Source organism: Wyeomyia smithii, chromosome 1 (genome assembly GCF_029784165.1).
Source record: "Wyeomyia smithii strain HCP4-BCI-WySm-NY-G18 chromosome 1, ASM2978416v1, whole genome shotgun sequence".
Lineage (NCBI taxonomy): Eukaryota > Metazoa > Arthropoda > Insecta > Diptera > Culicidae > Wyeomyia > Wyeomyia smithii.
In genome coordinates this window covers 131,691,942-131,700,610 of record NC_073694.1, presented here as the reverse complement: position 1 = coordinate 131,700,610, position 8,669 = coordinate 131,691,942, and positions in this window count along the sequence as shown.

Genomic DNA, 8,669 nt, shown 5'->3' with positions numbered 1-8,669 from the left:
GAGTATAACTTGCAGACTCACCACCTGTTCATTGACAAGATCCGGTACAAAGAAATGAGTTGTGGTAGATAATGCTCGAACATGGTTTTTGGCGAAACTAACTAGACTGGTACGTGCAAAGCTGTGTTCGGATTGCAGACGAAGAGTCATTTTCGTTTGTGACCTAAGATGGATTGAAGCAGGGTGATGCGCTGTCAAATTTACTGTTCAACATTGCACTCGAAGGTGCGATTAGCAGATCTGGCGTGCAGAGGAACGGCACTATAATCACACGGCTTTGCGGACGAGATATATATCAAAGGAATCGATTGCAGGACAGTGGAGCAGGCGTTTGTGCATCTGAAGAGGGAGACGGCGAGGAAAGGCTTGACCATTAACTCTACCAAAATGAAGTATGTGGTTGCGGGTAGAGACAGAGGCAGGTCTATTGGTATTGGTGCTGAGGTAGTGATTGTTGGGGAGGTGTATGAAGTTGTTGAAGAATTTGTTTATCTTGGAACACTTGTGGTGTGTGACAACGATGTTTCCCGTTAAGTGAAAAGACGGATTGCAGCAACGAATAGGGCTTTTTACGGACTGCGTAACCAGCTCAGGTGCCCCAACTTGCAGTCGTCGACGAAAATCGCATTGTATAAAACGTATAAACGGACACGAAGCGTGGACGTTGAAGGAGGTGGACCGGAAAGCTTTCAGAGTTTTCGAGCGAAAAGTACTGCGTACAATTCTCGGTGTGAAATTGGAAAATGGGGTGTGGTGCAGACGCGTGAATCACGAGTTGTACCAAGTGTATAGAGACTTTAGTGGGTTGGTCACATAGTGCGAATGTCTGAGAAAAGAATAGCGAAAACATTGTTCACCAGGGAGTCAGGTCTGGTCTGCGGTTTCGTGGAAGGCCACGAAGACGCTGGCTGTATGCATTGGAAGAGAACCTGGGAGTATCAGGAGTAATTTAGAGTAGTTTTCCAGAAACCTGAAGTCACCGTCTTAGAATTCAAATTGGTGTCTGAGGTCAATATTTGACTTCTAAGCATCGTCACAGTTACGGGTATAGCCATATTGTGTAACATTTAGTCGCTCTCGTATGCTTCCCAGAAACCGGACGTCACCACTTTAGAATTCAACATTATGTCCGTGGTCGATTTTTGACTTCTGTGCATCATCATGATCACTGAAATACCTATATTGGGTGGTATTTGGTCCCTTTCGGCTGTTTTTCAAAAACAGGAAGTCGTCATTTTGGGTTTTAAAACGGCAATTGGCCCATCTTCCAGAGTAGGGAGGGGTGTCAAACAACCATAGAAATTTAAAAAAAATTTTATCCCCCAAATACCTCCAACTGCCAAATTTGGTTCCATTTACTTAATTAGTTTATGAGTTATGCTGAAATTTGTGTTTCATTTCTAAGGGAACCCCCCTTTTAGAAAAGAGAGGGGAGTCGATCGGGTGGTTGCATTCCATACTCCTAATCAGAGCATCAAAATCAACACAAATTGAGATGTCATCATTCATTGGGTAAAAACTCTAGTTCTAATGCGTATTCATTTTCAGGCACATGTTTCGAACGGACTTGTTTTGATTTTGAGTCGGCTTTGATAAATACAAACACGAACAAGTGTACTTAATAAAATCAGCCTTTCGATCGTAAACCATCATGAGTGCACCGTTTAGGGGTAATATCTACCAAATGCTCAAAAAAAACAAGGCTTTTATCATGTTTTTTACACGACATTTGAGATGTAAGGTTCATAAATATTATATGATTGGATTGAGCAACTCTTGGAGAATAAAAAAAAAATTTTGCGTACAGATCATTACTTGGGCGATGTAGACTTTGATTCTAGGATAGTTTCAGTATTATTTAAGCCAATAAAAAAAGTGACAAGAACATTTTTTTTGGTAGATATTACCCCTTGAACGATACAATTCAACTTCGGCATTAATTCGAAAAGCTATAAGCTTCATTTTGTTCCACTCTCCTTCTCAATGGACACAACAGGTCGTCTTTCATTCAGAAGCAGGACGTTTGCTTCGTCGCTTCGTTGTCGTCGAATGTATAAGAACAATTTGATTTTCGAATTTCATTCAGCAGTAATGTTTGTATTAAAACCTAAACTAATCCACCTAGCGGTGAGACCCAGCCTTTCTCCTTCGAACTTATAATATGTTAAAATAGATTTACTCCAACATTTAAAAAATACACCTTGATTATTTCTGCTGGATTTGTTATTCATTCTAAACAACAAATTTTTGGTATCCAACAGCACAACTATACCGAACATTCAAAATTTAACATATCATCGGCTTCGTGCAACACTGGCACAACTCAAAATTTTGAGTTTTTGATGGCAAACGATGCCAAATACTGTTAAGTTTCATCACACGAAATCCCATTTCGAAAATCACAAAAACTCTAGAGTTATGAGTAGAAGTGCCTTCGCTGCACAAATTGAAGTTTCTCCATAAAGTTAGTAAAAATAAGGTTTTAACTTGGACAACGTGAGCACGCAATATGTGCATAATAAACCCAAAGGTGTTTAATGAGGATTGGTAATCTTAAACTTCAAAGTTTTCTTGAAAATCGAAAAATAAAATTTTGACGCAAATTTTCAAACGCGTTTTTCTCGAAACTATGTTATTTGAGTTGTGCCAGTGTTGCACGAAACCGACGATATGAATATAAATTAACACATATACATGAAAATAACATTAAATTCTTTCAACAATTTGATGCGATTTTGTTTTTGATTGTGGTATAATCGATCTGTACTCATATACTGCCTATAAATATTCAGATTCTTTAAGTCAACGTTAGTCAGTAGATTTCAAATAGTGTATAAATAAATGTTGTTCCTTATACAATTATTTGAATGATCTTATCAGTGAAATTGAAATTCTGTAACGCAGTTGATATTACTGATAGTTTCTGAGAGGCATCTAATGAATGGCCAAATACCAATCAATATGGGTTCTTGAAACCTGGATTATACCCAGTGGCCAGAATCCGACCTAAAACCCAACTTTCAATCCAGATGACCACTTCTGGTTGCCTGATAATTATAAAATCATAAAATCCATCATAAAATTGCCGAACTGCCCAATCTGGGTATTTCTCTGGCAAAGATGGCGACAGTCTCCGATCAACAGCCTAAAGTGACAAATATAATCCAATACGATTTGAGGAAGTGGTATGATATCATGTGGCAAGAAATCTTCTTCAGACGCCATTTTAAATTTCTAGACAGTAGCTTCCGGTTTCTACCAGTCTAAAAGGGACAAACATTACCCAATGTGAGTTTTCCAGTACCCGGGATGATGCTCAGAGACCAGAAATCAACTTCATACTTCATACTTCATTTCCATTTACTTCGGTCCAGCCATCTCTGAGAAAAGTGAGTGAGTTTAAACAGTGTTTGAAACACGTTTCTTTGCATAACTTTTGAACTACATGTCCAATCATTATAAAATTATTTCACAAATGGTTAGAAAAACAAGCCCTTTCTTTTGATACCAATCTTGTCCAAATCGGTTTTGTAGTTTCTGAGATAATGAAGTTTTGTGATTTTCACATTTTTATACATAACCTCGAAACTAAAAATCCGATTACAATAAAACTCAATAGGGTCTTATGGGGCAACTAGACCTTTTATTTGCAATTAGTTTCATGAAAATCGGTCCAGCCATCTCTGAGAAAATCGAGTGAGATTGGGAGACCGTTACATACATACATACACACACATACAGAAAATGCTCAGCTCGTCGAACTAAGTCGATTGATATACGAGATTCGACCCTTTGGAGCACTTTTATACCTTTGGTTTTTTCAGTGATTGTTATACCTTTCTAGGAGAAAGGCAAAAATTTCCTTTTTTGGATGGTGATAGAAAAAATCCATCTCGAGTTCAAGTTTGTGGTGATGAAATCGAGGTGGTCGATGAGTTCGTGTATCTGGGCTCATCTCAGAAGGCTAATGAACCACGAACTGCAGAAGTTGCTTGGGGAGCCATCTATCGTCCACTCCGCTAAGATTGACAAATTGCGGTGGGCTGGGCATGTTGTAAGGATGTCGGACGACAGCCCGGTAAATATGGTTCTTGAAACCAATCCATCAGGGACGAGACGGAGAGGTGCACAGCGGGCAAGGTGGATCGATCAGGTGGAAGACGACCTGCGGACCCTACGCAGACTGCAGAGCTTGCGAGCTGCAGCCATGGACCGAGAGGAATGGAAACGAATCTTACGTACAGCAAAGCCCACACCACGGCTTGGGACTGTTTGGTGAGGTAAGATAGAAAAAACTAAAACAGATAGTTGGGTTTGATGAATTTCTACACCCTTGCGAGCGGCCTTCCGGCAGTTAACCGGAACTTTCGCAATGCGGGCGAAAACATGCGTGTAGGCATGTTTTTAATTTCTTTCTTCGTTTATTTATCAATTGCTCCTCAATTTTCGCGAAAAAGTTGTTGGAGTAAATCTTACGCTTCAGTTTGTCTCAGAAACTTTCGATGGAACGCAGCTGGGGGACGCTCCAGCTTATCCAACGCTTGCTTCGAGTGTGGCCGATGGCAGATCCCGCCAGAACACCGCGTCTTCGCCCTTATGGTATTTCTCGACGAACGACGCCAATTCCGGCAAGTCAACCACAGCAGCCTCTCAGGGAAACCTGGTGTGTGAAATTAACTTCACCTCGGGGCTCACTTCCTTCGTGAGGGAAGTAAAATACGAAGTGTCCTGCCAGTCGTTGCCATCCAAGGTGAGATAAGGCTCGACGTCCATCACCACCACCACGTCGCGATTGCCGGGAAAATCGACTGGGTTCGAATCCCAACACCGACACCAATGTCGGTGTTGGGATTCGAACCCAGGCGTCGAGCGTGGTTGGCGGAGACGTTACCAACCACGCTAGGCCCCCGCCTTTTGAAGAAGTTTTATTTCTCTACATATCGTTAGAAAAGTGACCTTTTACGTTACAATAGAATAGTACTATTCTACGTTTCTCATTTTACTTCGCCTTATTTCGGGAGATTTGAACTCTCAATGCCCTTTGCGCTGACTGCGACCGAGCAATTTTAAATCATGTGTCATATGACCAAAATCCAAAACAACTAGACACTCTCGATAAATCCCTATGTTTGATTGGATCACTGGATTTTATTTGAATGTATCAAGAACATGATATACTGTATCAAGTTTTAAAATCAACTACAGGGTGTTAGGGAGCTCACTCAAAATCCTTTAAGAGGTGATAGATGCCCCTTTTTGACAAAAAAATCCTTCAACGCATGTAGCCAAAACTCAACTACTGCAGAGTTATTCATTATTTCAGTTTTCGGTTATGTTTGTCTATAACGAGGTCTAGCACAAGAAGTGTAATAGCTAGCTTAATTCTATTGGTTTCGTTGGACAGCTGAGAAAATTAGTCGTAAATCGTGTCATTTACGAGAAGGATATCGACCTTTTCGGGCACGAGTGCAACCAAACAGGACACTGAAGCAGAATGTACTGGTCAAAAGACGTGCCCGAGAGTTGTACCATGAAGTTTTTACGGGACGTGGAAATGGAAATTTCACTAGGGTGATCTCCCTAGTAAGTTCAAATTCGTTTTTGCCGATAAATTCGTAAGATCGCTTTTAATCTGACAAGTTTTTTCCTACTGCGGACCTTAAGCCAAGGTTTTAATAACAATAAAGACTGTAACGTTTGAAAAGCACACGAAAGAGCACCCGAAAAACATAAAAGCCCACAATGGACTAGTAAACTTTTTAGAACATTTTCCTTGTAAAAGGCTGAACCACTGCGACCATTACTTAATCTATTGTGGTATGCATAGAACATAATAAGCAAAGCCTTGGTGCTACATTCCGATTCGGAACTTGATCTTCTGTTTTTTATACACAGACTTCGTAATCAGAAATAATCATAGAATTCATAAGATTTTAATATTATTTTGAGGCGGGACTTACCGAACCGAAAATGACACCGGAATGTCCTACAAATATTTAGTCATTCTGTACAGGGTTTTTAGAAGGTCGGTGGAGTCGACATCGACTAAATATCGAAACTGAAATAGTTGCAGATAGCGGCAATTGTTTTCTTTTCATAATATAACCGCTAAATCGAACTGAAATCTGAATCAACGGAATCTTTTACTATGGTTTCAATCGTACCTTACCGGTCGCCATCTAACCGTTGCTATTAGGGATTGCCAATCCTCTTATTTTGACGCTACGTCTGGAATACCACAGGGAAGTCACTTGCGACCGCTTATCTTTCTGCTCTATTTTAGTGACGTGAACCTAGTTATTACAGGACCAAGGTTGTCTTACGCGGATGACCTCAAACTCTATCTTCAAGTTCACACAATTGACGACTGTCACTTTCTTTTACGTCAGCTAGATAATTTTGGCGATCAGTGCCATCAGAACCGTGTGGACGTCAATCCATCCAAATGCTCGATAATATCATTTTTCACGGAAAAAACAGACTATACATTACAAAGGAACGATCCATTAATGGTGTCACGCAAAAATGTGGAAAAAATTAACTCCCCCTCCCCCTTGTCACAAGCTGTCACAACTTCCTTGACCCCCCCCCCTTAATTACGTCACGTTTTTAAACCCCCCTCCCTCTTTTTTGGTAATAATTGATTGAAAATCAAGAAATTCGTTAGAAATGCATTTTTCCTTAATAAGAACGATTTTACTGAAAGAAAAACTAAAACTAAAACTAAAGAAGATTATAGAAGATAACTAGAAAGCGTTTAGTTCTAAGTCCAAGGATGCTGTTGATGGAGTCGCATATCGACGACATAGAAAGCCGAAACAGTAACTGCAGCATCATTGCTGATTTTTGAAAGACCATCAATATTTAGTTCCCCTTCTTCAATCAATTCGCAATCCAAATCTTTCCACATGTTACAATAGCCAAGCATTTTTATTTACCTTTTGTCACAAGTTTTGTATTTATTGATTGGATTGAGAGACACTAAAAATTAATGAAATTGCGCTGTCATTCATAAACGAACCTGCACGGTAAAACATAATTAACGAACATTATGCTTTTTAACATGAAAAAAAAAATTGTCTTTTATTTTATTCGAAGCAAATCTTACACTCAAAAATTTTTCACGTTATAATTACCGGAAAAGTCATGTGAATATTTTCCACTGTCATTTTCACGTAGATTTCACGTGATTGTTAGTTGAGTTCATCATGAACTGGTAGGATGATGTATCCTATGTATCTTATGCAGTAGACATATGCATTTCATGTGAGTTTCACGCAGAATTTAACTACCGGTAAAGTAAAAAGCATTTAATTGTCTGGTAGGTTCTACGTTTTATACAACGTATAATTTTCGATTGTGGTTTTCCAAATTCTTTAGAGACTAGGAATAGTTTTCAGAAGTTATCCAAATATGTTGCTTGATAAGTCGCACGGGCATGCAAAATCGCCAATTCGTAAATGAATTAAACGACATACAAAATGGCAAAATGATATTGCGACATTTGTTGACGATCATCACTGTTGGCTGCAACTGTTTATGTTCAGGAAATTCCTCGCAATTTGAACTGAATCTGTGTGAAATCTCGATGCCGGATTCTTATGGTTTTTCTAAAGCTCACTTATTGGGAAGTCATCGAGGAATTCCCTTCATGTTCAAAGACTGAGTCAGACAACAGCTTCGCCATTTTGATTTCTGTGTATTTTCACACGGAGAGTTCAAGTATCATTCTGGTTGACGTTGCCAAGTTGACGTAGATGCTACGTGATAAAACATAGTATGCATGTGATTTTCACGTAGATGTTATGTTTTTCACATAAATCATGCAAAATGACAGAAAATGAATAAGTACAGGAAATTTCACGTAATAATAACGTGAAAAATATTTTGAGTGTAGGCAAAAAGGGATCGTAGAACTATAAATGAATGATGCAAATATCATAAATAGTTCTGAGTTGAACTGTGTGGTTAGGTATGTGACTTTTTCATTTATTTATTTATTTTTTTTTTTTTTTTAGTTTAAATGTGATGTCACACTCAAGCTAACCCCCCCTCCCCCATATGTCACAAAATGTCACAATAATTGAAATCACCCCCCCCCCTAAACGCGTGACATCATTAATGGATGGTCCCAAATACGCTTTGCTAGGAACTGAAATCGAGCGCGTAAACCAAGGTAAAGACTTGGTGGTAAAGACTGGGGGGTATCACATATCGTTAACCGTCGACAAAGCCTCTAGAGTTCTGGGATTCATCTTCAGGATCGCTAAAGACTTTACGGATATCTACTGCCTCAAATCATTGTATTGCGCATTGTCTCGCTCTATATTGGAGTACTGTTCGGTTGTCTGGACCCCTCATCACAACAATAGCGTGGAAAGAATAGAATCAGTTCAACGGCGCTTTTTGAGATTTGCTCCTCGTAAACTGCCCATGGACGGATCCGTTCCGTCTACCAAGCTATGAAAGCCGCTGCTTATTGATACGTTTGGAGCTTCTGTCTGTCCGTAGAGACACGGCCAAGGCATTGTTCACCGCAACCTTTTACAAGGCCGCATAGACTGTCCCGCTCTCTTGGAACAAGTGACGTGCAACCTCGTGCTCTGCGAAACAATTCGATGCTACGATTGCCTGCTCAACGAACTAACTACAGTATTTTTGGCGCAATG